Here is a 20784-nt window from a genome sequence, read left to right as displayed (position 1 = left end):
GGAAATCATTAGGAACAAAGTTTGGGTGTGTTTCCCCCCCCCCCCCAAGGGATAAGGGTAGTAATGAGACTGTAGTCGTAGATTGGAATGTAGTGTCAACAACTTATAGTTATTTAATATTTGCATCAGTGTCAAGTAGGTATTATGCTTTCCCTTATATTCTAAGGATTCTTTAATCTCTGTTTTTGGGTGGTGGGGACATGAAGACACAATTAATATTTGAAATGGCTTTAAGAAAACAAGAGATGTGTTTAAACCATAATGCATGTTTCTCTTGTTCTTTAATACAGAATTCTTAGTTTTACAAGTATCAGGGGGTAGTGAAGTGAGGTTTTTACTCACGAAAGCTTATGCCCAAATAAATCTGTTAGTCTTTAAGGTGCCACCAGACTCTTAGTTTTACAAGTACAGCTTCTCTTTCCATTCCAATAATCTTTCGTTGTTGTTGTAGGCTTTATTTTGTATTAAATAGTAGGTGGTAAATTTTCAGACTAAGTCTGATCTTTGTCTTTAAGAAACTTCTAATGGGCAACTGAAAGGTTTGCTTCTTTTTAAGTCCTACTTTCAGACCAGGACTCTGGTACGAGAGAGACACAACCCTGAACTTCTCTCTTTGGACCAGATCCTGCAAAAGTTTAAGTACCTGTTTAATTTTACACACTATGAGAAATCCCACTGAAATCAATAGGATTTTTCAGTGCATAAAGTTAAATGTGAAAATTATTTGTGGTATTTAGGGCCTTGATAAATAAGTGGAGGAGGACCCTCCTTTCAGATGTCATGGTATCCTTTTGCACAGAGGATACTCCTTCCAGGGAGGGGACCCCAGGTATTATAAACAGACGGGTAATAGTTGGGTTTGTGATGACTAGGAGAAGCTCCTGGTGAATAGCCTGCTGGGTGCAAAGGTTGCAGACTTCTCAAGACATCTAGATCGATTTATGTGCTGGGCAGGAGGTAGTGATTGTGGCACAGCAGGTACCAGTGACATAGGGAAAGGTGGGACAGATTTAGGATACTAGGTAAGAGATTAAAGTCCAGGACCTCCCTGGTAGGATTCTCTGACATGCTTCTAGTTCCATGTAGAGGGCCAGTTAAACAAGCAGAACTGCAGAGTCTTAATGTGTGGATGAGCTGACTTTTGGAGGAGGGATTTTAGGCTTATTAAGAACTGGGGAACCTTTTAGGAAAGGAGGAACTTTATACAGGAAGGATGGGCTCCACTTAAACAAAAACAGAACCTGTTCACATTGCTGGTATGTAAAATTAAAAAGGTCCTAGAGGAGTTTTTAAACTGAGTGCTGGGGGAAAGCTGACCGGTACAAAGGAGCAAACAGCTCAGAGAGGGATCTCTTGGAGGATTTATTAAAGGGGATACTCTATATCCTAGTAAAGAGGCTAGGATAGACATTGATAAAGTACAGATAGGAACTGAAGAGAAACAGTCAAATGAGTCCCATTCAGTTACATTACATGAAGACAGACCACTAAATATTGACCAATTTAATAAGTGCTTGTATAAAAATGCTAGGAAAAAATACTAAGATGGGTAAACTTCAGTGAATGGTCTTAAATGAGGACATTGATACAAAAGGCACCATAGAAACTTGGTGGAACAATTATACTCAATGGGGCACAGTTATACCAGGGTACAAAATACAGAGGAATGACCGAGTAGGTTGTGCTGATGGAGGAGTGGCACTCTATATGAAAGAGCATAGAGTCAAATATAGTAAAAATCTTAAGTGAAGATACCGTAGAATCTTCATGGATAGAAATTCCCTGCTTGAATATTAAGAATATAGGAATATGCTACTGACCAGAATGGTGACTGTGAAATGTCCAGGGAGATGAGTGTACAAAAACAAAAAACGCAATAATAATGAGGGATTTCAACTATCCCCCTATTGATTCCAGATATGTCACCCCAGGATGGGATGCAGCAAGAAAATTTCTAGACACCATAAATGACCGTTTCTTGGAGTGGCTAGTCCTGGAACCCACAAGGGGATGGGCAATTCTTGATGTAGTCCTAAGTGGAGCACAGGGTCTGATCCAAGAGGTGAATATAGCTGAGCCTCTTGGTAATAGTGACAATAATGTAATTAAACTTTAACATCCTTGTAGGGGGGAAAACACCAAAGAAACCCACCACAGTAGCGTTTAATTTCAAAAAGGGGAACTACGTTTTAAAAAAGAGGGAGCTAGTTAAATGGAAATTAAAAGGAACAGTCACAAGGGTGAAATGCCTGCAAGCTACATGGAAACTATTTTTAAAAACACTGAAATAGAGGCTCAGACTAAATGTATATCCCCAAATTAAGAATGAAAGCATAAGAGGACCCCTTCCCCCCCACACACACACACAAAAAAAAGGCCACCATGGCTAAACAGCAGAGTAAGAGATGGCTAGAGGCAAAAAGGCATCCTTTAAAAACTGGAAGTCAAATCCCACTGAGGAAAATAGAAAGGAATATTAAACTCTGGCAAGTCAAGTGTAATAAGGCAGGCCAAAAATGAATTTTGAAGAGCAACTAGCAAGAAACAAAATCTAACCACAAAAAAATTAGTACATCCGAAGCCGGAAGCCTGCCAAACAATCAGTGGAGCTACTGGATGATCAGGGTGATAAGGAGCCCTCAAGGAAGACAAAACCATTGAAGAGAAGCTAAATTAATTCTTTGTATCCGTCTTCAATGCAGAGGATGTGAGGGAGATTCCCACACCTGATCCATTCTTGTTAGGTGATAGATCTGAGGAACTGTCCCAGATTGAGGTTTCAGTAGAGAAGATTTGGAACAAAGTGATAAATTAAACCATAATAAGTCACCTGGACCAGACAGTATTCATCCAAGAGTTCTGAAGGAACTCAAATATGAAATTGCAAAACTACTATGGTATGTAATCTATTGCTTAAAAAGCCTCTGTACCAGATGACTACTGGGTAGCTAATGTAATGCCAGGTGTGGTTTTTTTTTTTTTTTTTTTTTTTTTTTTTAAGGCTCCAGAGGTGATCCTGGTAATTACAGGCTTGTAAGGCTAACTTCAGTACCAGGCAAATTGGTTGACACTATAGTAAAGAACAGAATTATCAGGCTGATTATAAAAACTGAATTGTATCAGTTGATATAGTGTACTTGGACTGTCAGAAAACACTTGTCAAAGACTGTCAGTTGTTGTTGTTAGCATGCATGTTCTCTCTGCATGGTGCCTGTACAGCATCCTTCAATCAAATGGCCCAAGGAGTCCACAGACTGTTCAGTGGTGAAGACATTCAGCCAGGTTTATTCCAGACAAAGCACGGTATTAGCGCTATATACGTGCTCCAGGTACACTTAATACATGTATGCCCATAACAATGGACCAGCTCAGTGAGCGGCAGGACTTTCTGATTTTCCTCCCGGCCAGACACCCCCTTTGTGACCCCTCCTAAAGATAAGATCAGGATGACAGGATGATGGATAGAGATGTTTTGATAGAGTCTACAGGTACAAAGTAAAGGAAGGTAACTAATCACATCAGAGGGGCAATATGTAACATGTCTGTATCAGTGTATAAAAGAGGGGTCACTGTGTCCCTGTGTCATCTTTGGGGGAGTGTGTTTACACCATAACCTTGTATCGGGGTGTTCTGGTGTCACCCTTCTGGAATGTGTTTATGTGAATACTCAGTGCCTAGGAGTGTTTGCCAAGCTTAGGTATTGGATAGTGAACCTGCAAGCAGGCATCTGCTTTGTAACAGGGCCTGACTTCTGCTTATAGCTGGTCTCTTGCTAACTTTGCTTTATCTCAACAGGGCCTTATGCCAGGTCTCAGGCTCTCTTTCTATTACAAAGAGGTCCCACTCCAAAAGATCTTAAGCAAACTAAGCAGTCATGGGATAAGAGGGAAGATCCTCTCAAGAATTAAGACAGGAAACAAAGGGAAGGAATAAATGGTCAGCTTTCACAATGGAGAAAGATAAATATTATGGTCCCCCCCCAGGATCTGTACTGGGACCTGTAGTGTTCAACATATTCATAAATGATCTGGAGAAGGGATAAACAGTGCGGTGGTAAAGTTTGCAGACTAGACAAAGTTAGTCTAGATAGTGAAGTCCAAAGCTCATTATGAAAAGCTGCAAAGGGATCTCACAGAACTGGGTGACAAAATAGCTGAGGAAATTCAATGTTAATAAATGCAAAGTAGTGCACATGGGTGGTGTGGAGAATAGTGGGGTCTAAATTAGCTCTTACCACTCAAGACAGTGATCTTGGCATCATCATCATGGATAGTTCTCTGAGCAGATGTTTTCAATGTGCCGCGGCAGTCAAAAAAGCTAACAATGTTAGGAACCAATAGGAAAGGGATAGATAACAAAACAGAAAATGTCGTCATGCCACTATATAAATCCATGGTACACCTTGAATACTGCATTCTGTTCTGGTTTACCCCATCTCAAAAAAGATGTATTGGAATTGGAAAAGGTTCAGAGAACGGCAACAAAAATTATTAGGGGGATGGAACAGCTTCCGTATTAGTCCCAGTCATTTTAATCTCTCCTGTTCATCTTAGAAAAGATAACTAAGGCAGGGATATGATAGAGATCTAGAAAATCATGGTTAATATAGAGAAAATGAATAAGAAAGTGTTACTTACTACTTCACATAACACATGAACTAGAGGTCACCCAGTGAAATTAATAGGCAGCAGGTTTAAAACAAAAGGAAATACCTTTGTCACACAGTGCACTGTCAGCCTGGGGGACTTGTTGCTAGTGAATGTTGTGAAAGCCAAAAGTATAACTGAGTTCAAAAAGATTTAGGTAAGTTCCATGGAGGCTAGATCCATCAACAGCTATTAGCCATGTTGGTCAGGGACGCAACCCCATGCTCTGGGGGTCCCTAAACCTCTTGATTGCCAGGAGCTGGATGATGGAATGAATCACTGAAGTATCTGACACAGGTCACTGTTGGAAGACAGGAGACTGGGCTAGATGTGCCATTGTTCTGATCCAGTATGGCCATTCTCATATTCTTAAATTATTTTGAATGCTTTGTTTTAAAATGTATTTAGATTTAACATAATTTAAGATTTGAACCCATAGGAATGCTTGGGGGAGTGTACTTGTATCCATGACATCAAGAATAGACTTGTACATGTTTCTCAAAAATCTGTCAAACGTGTGTTTCACTGTCACAATATAAAGACATTTGAAAATCTTCTATTTATAAACTACTTAATCTCTGGATTCAAATGTCTTAGATCCTGTGTGTAATATAACAATTTGTAACCAGGTACCTTTATCTTACTGTTAAGGAATTGGACTGGAGATGTGGGTGGGTGTTGATATCCGGTGTAATTTATGCCTACAGTGAATCCTTGGTACTGATGGAAAAATCAAACTTGTTTTGAGTGCAAGGAGGGTGAGGTGAACCTGTGACCACCCAAAATACTGTACATTCATAATAACAAGTCCAAACAGTTTTTTCTGGCTTTCTGGATAATCTGGTTTACTTGAGGATTTGACTCAAAACAGATTAATTTTTTGTAAGGTAGCTCAGTCCTGGTCTCCTTTGGGATCGGGAAGGGGAGTAGAATTAATTTCTCTAGAGAGATTTGAGGAATACTGAAATTTCCGTTCTTCAGCTCGGATAATAAGACAACTTGAGGGCTCATAGTTGTGCTGGTAATTAATCTTCACCTGAATAGAGACATGCCAGTGGGTGACTGTCTAGTGATTAAGTGTGGGTATCTAGTTTATGTATCAAAGTTGCACAAAGATAGCAGAGAAGACTGCTGTGCAAAGTTAGACCACGTAATTTGAGGTTTGGGGGTTTTTAATTTGAATTATAAAGGTTGTGTATTGCTTCAGAATCTCAGGCATCCATGGAAAAACCTGCTGAATGTTTAACTTGATCACTGTGAATCCAGTGACAAGACACACAGTTCAGTTCAATTAATGAGACTTCATTGAGCTATAAAAGTGTTGCAAAAGAGTAAGAAAAAGACAGACCTCTGTTAGGGGCAGGTATAGTTTGCTGAGGATGGAGTTATACGTGCTGTTTTCTTTTTCATTCCCCACTGTCCATTTGTCATAAATATCAATTCCTGACCCAAGAGCAAGTTGCTACGTGTTGCAACACACCATTGCTAGTCTATAATATGAAATCTATATGTAACAACCATACTAGTGGATAAAATCTAAAATTTCAGATAGGTCATAATAATCTTCAACTCACCCAAATCTGGGGACCATGAATATCATTCAGCCATATTCCAGTATTACACTTTATTTCCCAGACTTGCTTGTAGTAGAATTACACACGTATCCAGTGTCTTGCGCTATATCACAATTGCAGATAAACCTAGGCCACGCTGGATGTTCGTTCTTCAGGTGCAATTTACTGTTTTAATACACAATGACGCTTTCATTTCTTTTCTCGTGGCTTTCACTGTACTGGAAGAAATTATATTTTGCAAGTCTAAATTTTAAAAATAAACAGTTGCAAAAGACTTTCGGGGAAATTCTTTATCCAGTGAATATCCACTGTAATCCTTGGATTCCCAATCAAGCAGTACTGCACAATTAAAATCTGGATGACCTCATCAATATGTTATGACCAATATCCTAATTTCCTGCAATATAATACGCTTGCTTCTGAAGAGCTGTGTGATAACTTATAACTGCAGGCAGTTAATTTTTCATAGCCTTAGAAGCGGCTTGGTTATGCAGTCTGGCTTTCTGGGGATAATTGTGTCGGCAGGGAGCTGTGCAGCCTGGAAAAACCCTGGGCCGGAGTGGGAAAGAGGTGCATGTCTACCCAAGAAAGGTGGGGCCTGAGCAGTTCTTGGGGGACCACACAGGTCAGGGCAACTGCGCCTGTATTTCCCCTATGAGGTATAGGGTGGCAGTGTGTGTGGGATGTATGACCGTGTGAATTACCATAAGTGCGAACAGTAGTCAAAGCAAGTACCACAGAAGGGGAAAGCACAGAGAAAAGTCTTGTAGTCCCTTTCCCAAAAGGGACTGCAAAAAGAGGCAGGGAAAACTAACTATGAATAGTTAAAGAAAAAGCAGCTACACGAGCTATGCAGAGAAAGGCAGCTCAGTACTGAGGACTGTACAAAGACACAGCTAGTTGACTTGTTGTAGTTGCATGACTGTCCACGTTCGCAGGGAATATCCAGCCCACTGGCAGAGCCCAGAGAAGGGAAAGGAGGCGGGGGGGGGGGAATCTTGGAGTTGACCCCTTTGAAGGGAGGCCAGAGAAAAGCTGGCTGACAGCAACTGTGTTCCATTGGGATCGAAGGCACTGATGCAACAGGAATTGTGGATGGCTCGACGGTTAGAGCAGCAGAAGCAACAACTAGCGAGGGGCAGAGTGCATCTGGAAATCCAGCTGCTTGCAGACCTGGAGCAAGAGAGAGCGGGCTGGGAGGGGCAGCATCAGTGCAAGAGAGAAGAGAAGGAAAACTAGCACTAGGAGAGAGAGAGAGAGACAAGGATTGTCAACGTCAGCTCAAGGAGAAACGGCGCCAGAAGAACCATAGTGGGTGGCATAGACTCAAAATTACTTCCCTGCTTTAGAGAGGGGGGATGACATGGATGTGTTTCTAAATTAGGGTGACCAGATGTCCTGATTTTTATAGGGACCGTCCTGATATTCAGGGCTTTTTCTTATATAGGCACCTATTCCCCCCCCACCCCCAACCCCTGTCCTGATTTGTCACATTTTTTATCTGGCTACAAAAGTTTGAATTGGCCCCTGAAGTTTGTAGGAGAATATTTTTGGGCAGTTTGGGGGGAAAAGGGGGACATGACCTGGGCTGAGGTTTCAGCCCAGATTAGGGGTATGTAAGAAAGTGGGGAGCTGGTTGGAGGGTTTCCATGGTTAATGAGTGCAATGAATCAGTGGGTTTAGAACAGTTCTATAAACTCTGCCGCCCTGACCTAAAACTTCAGTTAATAGACAAATCCTAGAAATGTAACTGCAGCTGTGAAATGGGCCCACCTTTACATGGATAGGTTTTCTATCAAACACAGCCAGACAACCAGGGCAGGAATGCGATCAGAGAACAAGGATTGAGTCCAAGTGGAGACCCACAGCCAGGGGGAGGGAAGCGACTTCTGAGAATTCCTGGGACAGGTTGAGGAAAAGCAGTGTTCAGATGTAGGCAGCTGTCTCACTTTGCCCAAGATTGCCCGTTCTCCCAGCTGAGGCCCAGTGCTGTGCTGGAAAGACCAGCTGTACTCCTGTGTTCCCATCTCCAAGGGAGAGTCACACAGCCAGTCCACTAAGGGCATATAATGTTTGATGAACCATTCACATCCCAAACTGCCACTTCTGTGTCACGCTGCGCCCTGCTGGGTTGTAGATCCATTGGCTCACCAGTGGAAGTTGAAGGGGGTAGTTAAGTGGGAGACATTCATCAGATAGGGAGATACTGGGGCTGCTAAGACTATAGTTAAGCCCTATGTCATGAAACCCCATCAAATGCTCTCAGGATGTGAAATCAGGGTTAAAGTTCCTACTGTAAAAGTCTTTGCTCTACCTACAGCAGAGATTTCTATGTGGACCCAGGAATTTCCTGGGTCAGCTGATCTGAATATTCCATTTAAAGAGTAATCTGTGTGGTCAAAATATCTGTGGTCAGATGTGTTGAGGGAGGGAGAAACATCAATTTAGTATCTGTTTGCACTGACCAAAAATTTCCTTGTCTTTTTGTGGGGGAGGGGTCCATTTGCCAGGAAATCTTGTTTTTATACTTGGTGTTATTCTATGACTTACTGACCCTCCGAGCCACATACGACAACCTTCAGAAATTCAAGAACCAGAGCCCTGGCAGGCGTGCCCCATGGGGTTGAAGCCCTGAGACGACCCCCCTGCCTCCTTTCTGGGCAGATGCCCCTACCCCACCACCCTGTTGCAAGGCAGAAATCCTGAGCTCCCTCCCCCCGCCCCAAGTCTGCTAGGTGGAGAATGGGGGGGAGCTCTGCGAGCCACAGTTTAGCCAAACCGGTCTGTGATGTTTAAAGATGCCTAAAATCCCAGCCATAACTCACTTGGCTTTGCTTGCAGTGAAAATGCAGCTCTTCTGTTCCTACCTAATTAAAAGCATCACTTCATTTTTTTCTTTATTTACTTTATCTCCTGAAATCTTACTGAATTAGTTTATAATTTCAAAGGTTATTGAACCAACTGGCAATCTTAGGACTGTCGGGGCATATTCTGCATGGGTTGCCACTTCATAAATCTTGTCCTTGATCGATAGACCTTGAATTCTGAACTCTTTCCTACAGAAGCTCTATATTTAGTGCCTTGAGCAAGAGGGAATCAGTGAGACATCCCACTGTTAATTGCTACAATTCTGAATGTGTAAATATCACTTGAATAATTTGTCAGCAAACCATGCTTGCCTTAAGTACCTCTCAGTTCTTCAGGGCTGTATACACGCACACTTGTCAGACACTGCCAGAGCTGAACTGTATATTGATTTCAACTACTTGGATTAAATTACTCAAGTCTTCAGCTCTTTAGCTGGTTCTCATTCTCCCACTTGACTGTTTTGGGTCACAGCATGTGTTATTCTTGCTAGTCTGTCTGTTTTGGCGTACATTTTTGCATTTGTTATTTGAAGTGACGGAATGAAGGGCTTTTGTGAAACCTTTCTCCTTCCTTTCTTTTGGGAATTACTGAAATTAAAGCTCTGATGGCCTCCAGACTCTGGGCCAGCCTTTCAGCTAGTAAATCAAACATGGCTGTATTGGCTTCAGTGGAATGCTGTTGATTTTTAAATCCGCTGTGGATATGGTCCTCCTATCATGAATACACTTGGGGCTTGGCATAATATTTGAAAGATTATTTTTTGTTTAAAAAGCTGCATGAAACTCATTAGTCCGTGCATCTTTCTGTTTCTCCTTCATCTGCTTAATTGTTTGTTTGGTAATGACAATGAATTCTCCCTCAATACAGGTATTTAGGTTAATGGTTTATATGTATTCTTGTATCTTCTCAAGATATTTAAAATTCTGAGGAGTGTAGGATTTGCTTAACACAGAGGAAACTCCTCCCCACCTTTTAATTTTTGCTATTCTTCCCTGCATGTTTTGGAATATGAGATGTGGGGAAAAGAGAGCTACATAGCCTAAGAAGTCCAGAAATAAAGTTGTTAAAAGAAAAAGGACTGTTGTGAATGGGGCAACCTAGCTGGCTAGGAGTGAGAGGTGCCAATAACTAATCTGGCCAAGTAGCTGAGGAAGCAAGAAATTGGGGAACAAAATTTTGTTTTCACCTGAGATTTGAAAGGAGATGGGGGAGTTTATTATCCGCTCGACTGCTGCTCCAGCAAGTAAAGTAGTTGTGAACTATAGTTTTGTAATTGAGCAAGTTGATGATCTAATGTCCATCTCCTTTGAAATCTCAGATTAAAACTAAGGGCTTGCCTACACTGGCGCTTCACAGCGCTGCAACTTTCTCACTCAGGGGTGTGAAAAAACACCCCCCTGAGGGCAGCAAGTTTCAGCGCTGTAAAGCGCCAGTGTAAACAGTGCACCAGCACTGGGAGCTACGCCTTTCGTGGTGGTGGGATTTTTTAGAGCGCTGGGAGAGCTCTCTCCCAGTGCTCTGCCGTGCCTACACAAGCCGCGTTAAAGCACTGCCATGGCAACACTTTAGCATGGCCAGTGTAGACCAACCCACATTTTCTCCTTCCCCAACACACTTTTGCAACGGCATTATTTAACTTCAAAGTATTATGGGATGGTTAATATGAAGGATGCTGTTAAAAAGAACTTCCGTGATGGCGCTTCACTTTCCCACGCTAATTCTTCTGGTTAAGGGTGTGTGAAACTGTTTTGAAGAACAAAACTTTCCCCTTGTGCTGTCCTTGCCATACCCTGCAGTGAGCTGGATGTGAATGTGTTGCTACTTTCTGAGATGCGGTGGTATAAACAGATCGGTAGTGCAATTACATGGATACTAATATCAGTATGGAAATCATGTTGACTAAGCTAAAGGCAGAGTTCCCAGTGGAAAAAGTAGCTTGGAAAAATAATTGTTCTAGATAAGAAATGGAAATTTAAAAACAAAATATAGAATCACTGCTACTTGCCACGTTTGTCCAACTGCATGTCATTAAATCTCCCTCCCCGGCTGCCTTTATTTGTGTTTTGGTCTCTACAGACATCTGCTTATTTGTGGATGGGTTTAAGTTAGATTATTCTAATGCCAAATATTATGCAGTACAGATGGTGTTTCATGGAGACTAATGGTGCACAGATTTAACTTTAAGAACATTTCTCACTCGTAAGTGCTCTCCCTCTTGACCAGCTCTAGGACAGAAATTTTTCAGAGGGCTCTGAGCTCAAGGTGAGGTAGCGCATAGCTATTTAGCATCTTAGCAATTGTTCTTTGAGTTCATTTGAGTCCACAAGGCTTGCATCCAGGGGAATAGTGGGACCAAAGTCTTACTCCCCCCATGTTCCTGTGTTTTTGGGTCAGTGGGCGTGCCACTCTGGTGAGATGACCTCGGTTATTTGAAGAGCTTCTCATGTTGCTCCAACACTGCTACAGTTGGATTCTAAAGTGCCTTTGATATGTCTGCTCCCTGCTTTCTCTAATATCTATATTTGGCATAGGGAGGAAGAGATTCCCATCATTGATTTCCCAACCTCTATGGTGGTGGAGTGGATTCCCAATGGTCACAGTCAGTTTAAGGGGTAGAGGGAATGAAGAGCTTAATTAGGAGAGGGTGCAGGGACAAGATGGGAAGTGAAGTTTCAGTTTGCTGCTGCTAAATATATATCTTCTTTTCCCCATCCACTTCATCCCTTGGTCCCATATTACTGCAGTCAGTGCTCATATCTGACTTCTCGGTCTGACTAGTGATTTTTTTTGACCAGGGTCGTCATATATAAGACTGATTCTCTGGGCTCCAGGAATCTAATCCTTTGACTAGTGAATATAGCATGCTCTCTTACAGACTTTGGCCCAATCATATACTCAGAAATCTTTGAAGCACTGAGAAATGCATGAACCAGTATGTGTGACTCAGACCCCTGTGGGTGGAAGCCTGTGAAGGATGTCTTGCTAGAAGAAGATCATTGCTTCTTTCACAGAGGGCAACCTACTAGACTAGTCCAACCAGTTCGTGAGCTTTGCTCAGTGCAAATGACTTTTTCTAAAATACCACCTTGGCTCTAACTTGGGGGTTGAGAGGGTATCTGAGCGGTCTCCAGTTGTACCTGACCTCTGCCAATGTCCTTCAGATCAGGAGGTAGCACTGAGATAGTGCTGGTGGTCCTGTCACCCAAAACAGGCATCTGTACCTACCAGTGCAGTTGGGATCAATGTGGAGCTCTGGATACTGTCAATGACATTTTCATTGACTCACTTAAACGACTTGACAAAGGAAACACAACTAATCTAGCATCACTTGTTCCTTTGAACAGATGCTGCTACTCCTCCCTCAGAGCATTTGCTTGTGGAGCGTGCAGGGCTGTCCTCTCTTCCCTTTATGCAATGTATATTAGAGCTCTAAAGAAGATCACTAGACACTGGACTCGAATGCCAGCAACATGCAGGCTATTTCAGCTCTATCTCTTTCGTGTCAAATGCAGATAGTGCTATCACTTAGTTCTCCTAGTGACTAAGGCAGATTGTTAGCCCCTGAATAAAGGGCAATTGGCAAGACTGAATTGATCATGGGAAAAGAGAAACAAGTTGACACTTCCTGAAGTGTTGGATGATTTGCTTGATGGAGGCTGATGTCTTCTGATTGTAAAGGTTGTGCAGGCTAAGGCCTGGTCTACCTTGGGGGGGGTGGGAACTAACTCTGTCTAAGTTACACAACTTCAGCTACGAAAATAGCATAGCTAGTCGACATATTTAGAGCTAGTTACCAGGCTGTCTTCACTGCGGTAGGTTGACTGCTGATGTTCCCTTGTTGACTCCGCCTATGCTTCTCAGTGGAGTAGCGGAGTCGATGGGAGAGCGCTTGGTGGTCAGTTTATTGCGTCTTCACTAGATGCAATAAATCAAGCCCTCCTCCCCCCCTCCACTGGATCGATTGCTCCGGAGGTAAGTGTAGACATGCCCTTAGTCTTGGGTCCTTTGGGATGCTTTGCTTCTCCTCCATGCTCAGCACTGCCTCACAATCCAGTGCCAGGTCCACTTCATGGCATATTTTGGTCCTTGGTAAAATACAGGACGGCCATTCTCTGTGACTCAGGAGACTCTGGAACTGGCAGATCCCCAGATACCATGCTGCTTTTGTGGCAGGCCCTTGGCTTTGGAAATCCCTTCCAGAAGATAATGAACAAGTGTAGACCATACCACCTTCTGAATGGCACTGTGAACAGATGTCTTCCAACTGCAGACTAGCACACACACACACATTTCATGTACTCTAGCAATGTGATAGAGAGGAGAAGACTGTACTGTGGACTGAATTTTGCTTTAAGTTTTGGGGGATATCCTGGTGATGGGTGCATGTAAATAAATACCAACTGCATCGACTAGATAACTGTATCTAGTGAGCTTATGCCAGTAAATGTTGCTTTTTGTTTACCATGACCATTTTAAAAAGTTGCTTCAAATGGATAATGTGGGAGCCCAGGAGCATCTCCATTAGCGGTGTGAGTTCCTCTTGTAATTGCCCTCAGTAGCTTTGTAGTTTATAAAATGGTCTTGATTTTCACTGCTTTTACGTTGTTTAAAGCTAGATCTAGAGGCTGCTGTAACTCATCTATCACATTCACATTCTTTAGGATCAGTTAGTTAAGTAGGTAAGAATTTCCATGTACTCTAGCCATCAGATCCATGTCAAGTACCATAACCTTTCCCTTTTTTTTTTGAATATTCAGTGGAGGAATTCTTTTAGTTGGCCCCTTCTGCATGACCCTCCAGCTGCTTGATATCAGAGGGGTAGCCGTGTTAGTCTGAATCTGTAAAAAGCAACAGAGGGTCCTGTGGCACCTTTGAGACTAACAGAAGTACTGGGAGCATAAGCTTTCGTGGGTAAGAACCTCACTTCTTCAGATGCAAGTAATGGAAGATTTCTGGAGATTTCCATTACTTGCATCTGAAGAAGTGAGGTTCTTACCCACGAAAGCTTATGCTCCCAGTACTTCTGTTAGTCTCAAAGGTGCCACAGGACCCTCTGTTGCTTTTTACAGCTGCTTGATGACACACCTGCCGTGGGAAACACTCTGACTGCATTCTGAACATATGTCCAAAATATTTTCATCTTTTCTGGCTAACTTTAGAAACAAGGGGTGGTTGAACTCTGACAAATCTCTGCATTTAGTATGAATTCCATTATAACCTAGTATTTTTCCAAAGCATTTGCTTTTTTGTATCTTTTATACTTGTCTCTGGCTAACAAGTGTCTGGTACATATTTCAAATGCTGAGTAAATGGCCCTAGCCACTGCTGGAAAGTGGGAAAGAACCTGCTAGGCCAGGGGTGGGCAAACTATATGGCTCGTGGGCTGGATCCGACCACCGCTCTTAGAAGCAGCTGGTTCCACGTCCCTACGGCCCCCGGGTGGGGAGGCAGAGGGCTCCGTGCGTTGCCCTTGCGTCCAGGCAGCCCCTCGCCCCCCCGCAGCTCCCATTGGCCGGGAACGGGGAACTGCGGCCAATGGGCACTTCGGGGGAGGTACCTGGAGGCACAGTAAAGGCAGCGCACGCAGAGCCCTCTGGCTCTCTCCCCCCCCCCCAGCTCCCCCCCCCCAGGGGCCACAGCACTTCCTGGAGCGGCGCGGGGCCGGGGATAGGGCAGGCATTCAGGGAGCCTGCCCTGGCCCCCGGTGCACACTGCTGCCACCCCAGAGCCGCTTTAGGTTAGCAGTGCCGGGCCGGAGCCTGAACCCCTCCTGCACCCCTTCTGCACTCCAACTCCCTGCCCTAAGCCCCCTGCCTTTACCTCAGGTCCCTGCCCTGAGCCCCTTCCTGCACACCCCAACCCCCTCCCCCAGCCCTGCATACAATTTCCCCACCCAGATGTGGCCCCCTGCCCAAAAAGTTTGCCCACCCCTGTGTTAGGCCCTATGGAGGGAAAAGGAGATAGCCCAGTACATAGGTCCTAACCATCAAGCTCCTTTGTGAAGCAAGAGCCAGACTTTTAATCCGCAGAGCAAAGTTTGAATAGCTGTTGACTATCTTGATGTCTCCCTGAAGAGCTCCTTTTCTCCTCTTTGTGTTGTGAATGACATGGCAGTTTTAGATAATAGGTTGAACTTCATTTTCTCATTTGCTGATTTAAGCCTACCAGAACTTAACTAAAAGCACAACAGGACCTTTCTGAGTTAGTAACTAATGCCTATCAATGTGTATATATTTGCATTGACATCCAGACTTGCGTACTAAAAATAGTTTAGTGTTTATGGACTGTATGTATCTTAGAAACTGGGGGAGATTGAAAGGGGTGGGTGGGTTTGAGAACAGTATGTCCTACCAATCTCAATAGCTCAGTGGAGTTACTCTGCTCAGCACCACTACTGAATTCCTGTATGATAAAAATAGTTAAATACTTTAAAATAATGTATATTTTCACACTTGCAGGAAATCTATGGGAGGGAGTCAAATATTTAGTAACTGTAGAGACTTGGATTCAAAAAGTTAATTTGTGTTTCAACAGTTGTAAAGCTTTAACTTTGTATGTCAAAATATATAAAGTAAACTTTCTTCAGTCAAACTCTTCAGTTCTCAAGCTGCAGTTTTCTTTTCTTATCTGTAAATTTCAATTATCAATGGAAAGAGAGTGTGTGTGTGTGTGTTGAAATTGACGTTTACTGATAATCTAATCCTCCTAAGCCTAAATATATGGTTACTATTGAACTATGTTCCCACTCATTATGTATGTGCTAACTGCATGTGTTCTGTAAATAGCTACTTTAGTATTTTATTACAATCAGTCAGGGGTGACTGCCCGTACCCCAAGCTTTGTGGGTTTATGAAATTTAGGAAGGGGGAATAAAATTAGCTCTGTACCTATCAAGATTAATGTGATCGGGTTAGCTATTTAAAATCATTCTCTAATGTGGCTGTCTTTCTCAAGACACATTGTATGACTTTACTGTTCTACTAGCCTGGCTCTTTTTTACGTATGACTTATCTGATCCCAGACATTTCCTATCTGCCAATTAGCAGGTAGAGACAGAATCCACTGTTCAGCTTTCTCCAGTGTGTGTACCTCCTAGCAGAGCTGCAAGCTTAGACTAGTTACTTGATCTTTGCCTTTCTTCCAAAGAATTTGGCAGTAGATGGGTGGAGGATGTTAAATCTGATGGAGACCTTCTGCAGTTTCTCTTTCAAGTGGCCCCACAGAGGCAAGTCAGTGACTTGCTGCATCTTTCCACTTTCTTACCTAAGGAGATTTGTTGTAGTACCAGAAGTGAATGGTGTTTTGCCAACTTTTGCATTACAGGTTCATCCAGAACATATCCCTGTTCATCACATTTCTTAAGAACTGAAAGTGCTTGGATTATATTGGTGAGTCAAAAAACGCCACTGAATTTGTTCTATTTCTTCCATGTGCTGTCAGTTTTAGACCTTCAGGTTGCATCAAAATTGAATTAACCCATGTATGACTTCCTCAGATCATCCTCATAATTGCCAAGTATCCTTACTCACCAACAATAAATAAAATCAGACATCTAATCTAATGCAACAATGGGGTTGAGAATTTAGTTTCTCAGTCAGGATATCCAGTTTCCAATAGTGTAGTGGTAAGGTTGGTATACAAGTGTTAACAAGTTCATATACTGTATTTGTTGAGTTATATTTTACAAGACATGACACCGTAACAAAAATCTAGATCGAAAAAACTCCCCATGAATTTGGAAGCACCTAGAATCTAATAAGGTGATAAGTAGCAGTCAACAACAAAGAACAAATCATGTCAAGCTAACCTATTATCCTTCTTTGACAGGGTAACAAGCTTGAGGAATGGGGGGGGGGGCATCAGTAGATGTGACATATCTGAATTGTTAGTAACATTTTTGTTACTATCTCACGTGACCCTCTCATAAGCAAACTAGGGAAACATAGCCTTGGTGAGCCTACTGTAAGGTTTGGTGCACAGCTGTTTGGAAAATCATACTCAGAATAGTTATCAATGGTTCATAGTCAAGCTGGAAGGGCATATTGAATGGGGTCCTGCAGGGGTCTGTTGTGGGTCCAGTTCTAATCAATATTTTCATAAATGACTTGGATAATGACCGAAAGTAGAGTTTTTGTGGAACATATCAAGCTGAAAGGAGTTGCAAGCGCTTTGAAGGACATTCTTGAAAGTATTAGCAAGAGTGTTGTAAGCAAGACACGAGACGTAATTCTTCCACTCAGCACTGATAAGGCCTCAACTAGAGTATTTTGTCCAATTCTGGGCACCACGTTTTCACAAAGATGTGGACATAACGATTAAAGGTCTAGAAAACTTGACCTACGAGGAAAGATTTAAAAAATTGGATTTGTTTAGTCTGGTGAAGAGAAGACTGAGTGGGGGATATGATAAGTCTTCAATTTGTAAAAGGTTGTTATAAAGAGGAGGGTGATAAATTGTTCTTATCTACTGAGAATAGGACAAGAAGTAATGAGCTTAAATTGCAACAAGGGAGATTTAGTTTGACGTTAGGAAAATCTTCCTAATTGTAAGGGTAGTTAAGCACTGGAACAAATTACCTAGGGAAGTTGTGGAATCTCTGTCACTGGACGTTTTTAAGAACAGGTCAGACAAACATCTGTCAGGGATGGTCTAGATAATACTCCAGTACTGCCTCAGTGCAGAGGACTGGACTAGATGACCTTTTGGTGTCCCTTCCAGTCCTACATTTCTGATTTTCGGAAATGGGGGGGGAAGTTTGAAGCCAGCTCTAAATTCTGTGGCTTGAGCCTGTCTCTAGGTTTTTGTAGCAACTGTAACTCTCCCCACTTCTTGCATGTTTGTAGCTGTGTTAAAGCACAAGTGCAGTGTTGCTGAGTTGGGGCTGCAATGTAAACCCTGACTTTTGAACTTCCTGACTCTTTTGTGTGTCTTGTGGGTCAGACAGGGGAAAAGAGAAGGTACTGATGTAGCTGATATTGCAGATTTTTGGATGACAGCCATTGAGTGCAGTGTGACTTGGCTTCAGCAAAAGTTACAGCTCGTGAGGCAGGGGCGGGAGGCAGGTGCTCAAGTTAGGACATGCCAAAATTAAAGTTGGATGTGCAACTTCAAGTGTGCTTCTTTTTGCAAATGCAGCATTGCTGCACAGCCTACAGCCTTTAATTACATGAGAACCTACTATTTTCCAGATAACTCAGTGTAGTATCTTGCAAAGATACATGGATAGCATTTTATAATCTTTTCATTCCTTCGTATACTTGCGGCGTTGTAGTAGTCCAGTTGATCTTTATTGCCTTACTTTTTTAATACAAGATCGCCTACCTGCCAGGTATGTGGGTGGTTTTGTTTGTTTGTTTTTTGTTTTGTTTTTTAAATAACTTAAATAACATATTCTTGTTAACCAATAACTCGTCGTCCCTTAAGTACTGCTCAGGAGATGGGGCAGTTAGCTTTAGTTAACTCGGTTGCAGACGTAATGGTCTATGTACCCCAGTCAATGTTCAGCTATTTTCTGTGTTCTTAAGTCCTTCTTTCACAATATACGACAGCTTATTTACTTTAAATAACTTTTGTGGACTTGGGCGTACATTGCACAGTACTGCAAGACGCTACATATGTTTATGCAAGTCTGCAGGAAAAATACTGTATATTGTACTGATATGTGATCGTTGTAATGCATAAGCACAAGTGGTCAGTCATGCATATGTATGCAATGTCTTTTTACTTCTAAAATGTGCAAATTTGATGTAGAGAAACAGCCATAAAATCCCATAATGCTATTTTTAGAGTGACACTTTAAATTTACAGTTCTATTTCCCATTCCAAGTATCGGGAAGGCTGCGGTAAAACCATAGTGCAGCACGTTAAATGTATGTTTGTTTGTTTTAAAGGTAGCAGCTTCTTGTGAGTTACTCTAGAATCAGCAACACCCATTGGAGCAAACGCCCTTCAAAGGCTGCCTGTTTTCTACTTTGCTATACAACACTTATTTGTGAAATACATGTCTAGAGGATGGACCATCACAAGCGGTCTTCTGACTTATGTCAGAAAAAAAGTTACAGCTGTTTCTCTACAAGGGAGACCATCCTAGACTATAGGTAAAGCTGCTCAGGAACTGGAATTTGTTTCCTAGGTAATCTCAAAAATTTCCCATGAGACAAATTCTGAAAAAAACTTGTTTTGATGGAATCATAGAAATGTAGGACTGGAAGGGACCTGGATAGGTCATCACCAATCCCCTGCACTGAGGCAGGACTAAGTATTATCTAGACCATCCGTGACAGGTGTTTGTCTGGCCTGTTCTTAAAAACCTCCAGTGATGGAGATTCCACAACCTTCTAATTTGTTGCAGCGCTTAGCCACCCTTACAGTTAGGAAGTTTTTCCTAATGTCTAGCATAAATCTCCTTTGCTGCAATTTAAGCCCATCGTTTCTTGTCCTGTCCTCAGTGGTTGAGAAAGATGATACGTTTTTCTCCTTTTATATAAAAACCTTTTACAAATTGAAGACTTTTCTCATGTGCCCCCTCAGGCTACTCTTCTCCAGACTAAACAAACCCAATTTTTTCAATCTTTCCTCTTAGGTCATGTTTTCTAGACCTTTAATCATTATGTCCACATCTTTCTTGAAGTGTGGTGCCCAGAATTGGACAAAATACTCCAGTTGAGGCCTTATTGGTGTTGAATTGCTTCTCATGTCTTGCTTACAACATTCCTGCTAATACATCCCAGAATGATGTTTGCTTTTTGTGCAACAGTATTACATTGTTGACTCAGATTTAGTTTGATCCACTAACCACTATATCCTTTTCTGTGGTACTCCTTTCTAGGCAGTCACTTCCCATTTTGTATTTGTGCAATCGGTTATTTCTTAAGTGTAGTACTTTGCATTTCTCCTTATTGAATTTCATCCTATTTATTTCAGCCCATTTCTCCAGTTTGTCAAGATCACTTGATTTTAATCCTGTCCTTCAAAGTGCTTGTAACCCCTCCCAGCTAGATATTGTTCACAAACTTTATAAGTATAGCTCTGTACCATTCTCCAAGACATTTACGAAGACATTGTCTAGAACTAGACCTATGATAGAACCCTGCAGGACCCTACTCAATATGTCTTTCCAGCTTGACTCTGAACCATTGATAACTACTCTGACAATACTGTCATTGTGATTTTGTTTAGACTGTTGCATAATTTTAATTTAATACTTTAATTTCTATATATAAATAAATATCTGTGTATATTTATGTATATAATATATTATATGGTATAAACTATTAACCTTAATGTTGTATTACATCAAAGTCAAAGCAAAATGAAACCAGTCAAAATATTCAGACTTTTTCCCATCAAAAAGTGAATCAATTGATGCATTCCAGCTGAAAGTTTCATCTTACACAAAACTATATATTTTTAGATGGAAAACTGTTCCCATGAAAACTTTGACCAGCTCTAACTATAGTATTTGCCTGTAATAGAGCAATTACTTCCAGAAACCTATACTCTGGGGAATCTGTATAAGGGATAAAGCAACAGAGGGTCCTGTGGCACCTTTAAGACTAAGAGAAGTATTGGGAGCATAAGCTTTCGTGGGTAAGAACCTCACTTCTTCAGATGCAAGAGAATAAGGGATGTATAAGGGATGCAACTTATTATACTGGCAACTACCAAGCATTCAGAAATCATGAGTCAGGGTCCCC

The 20784-nt window shown here is 41.9% G+C and overlaps 1 long non-coding RNA gene across 2 annotated transcripts in view; it reads left to right on the top strand.

Annotated features, from left to right (window-relative positions):
• The window catches only part of LOC117870244, a 54169-nt gene that overhangs the window by 18948 nt on the left and 14437 nt on the right, over positions 1 to 20784 (top strand). The window contains exon 3 of one of the 2 annotated variants that reach the window (XR_004643945.1): positions 16412 to 16476. The exons of the other annotated variant lie outside the window; for it this stretch is intronic. This is a non-coding gene — a long non-coding RNA (uncharacterized LOC117870244). The remainder of the gene's footprint in view (positions 1 to 16411; positions 16477 to 20784) is intronic. 2 annotated transcript variants of the gene reach the window in all.

Source organism: Trachemys scripta, unplaced genomic scaffold (assembly GCF_013100865.1).
Source record: "Trachemys scripta elegans isolate TJP31775 unplaced genomic scaffold, CAS_Tse_1.0 scaffold_111, whole genome shotgun sequence".
In the NCBI taxonomy this organism is placed as follows: domain Eukaryota; kingdom Metazoa; phylum Chordata; order Testudines; family Emydidae; genus Trachemys; species Trachemys scripta.
The sequence above is the reverse complement of the archived record's forward strand: the minus strand, read 5'-3'. Positions and strand labels throughout refer to the sequence as shown.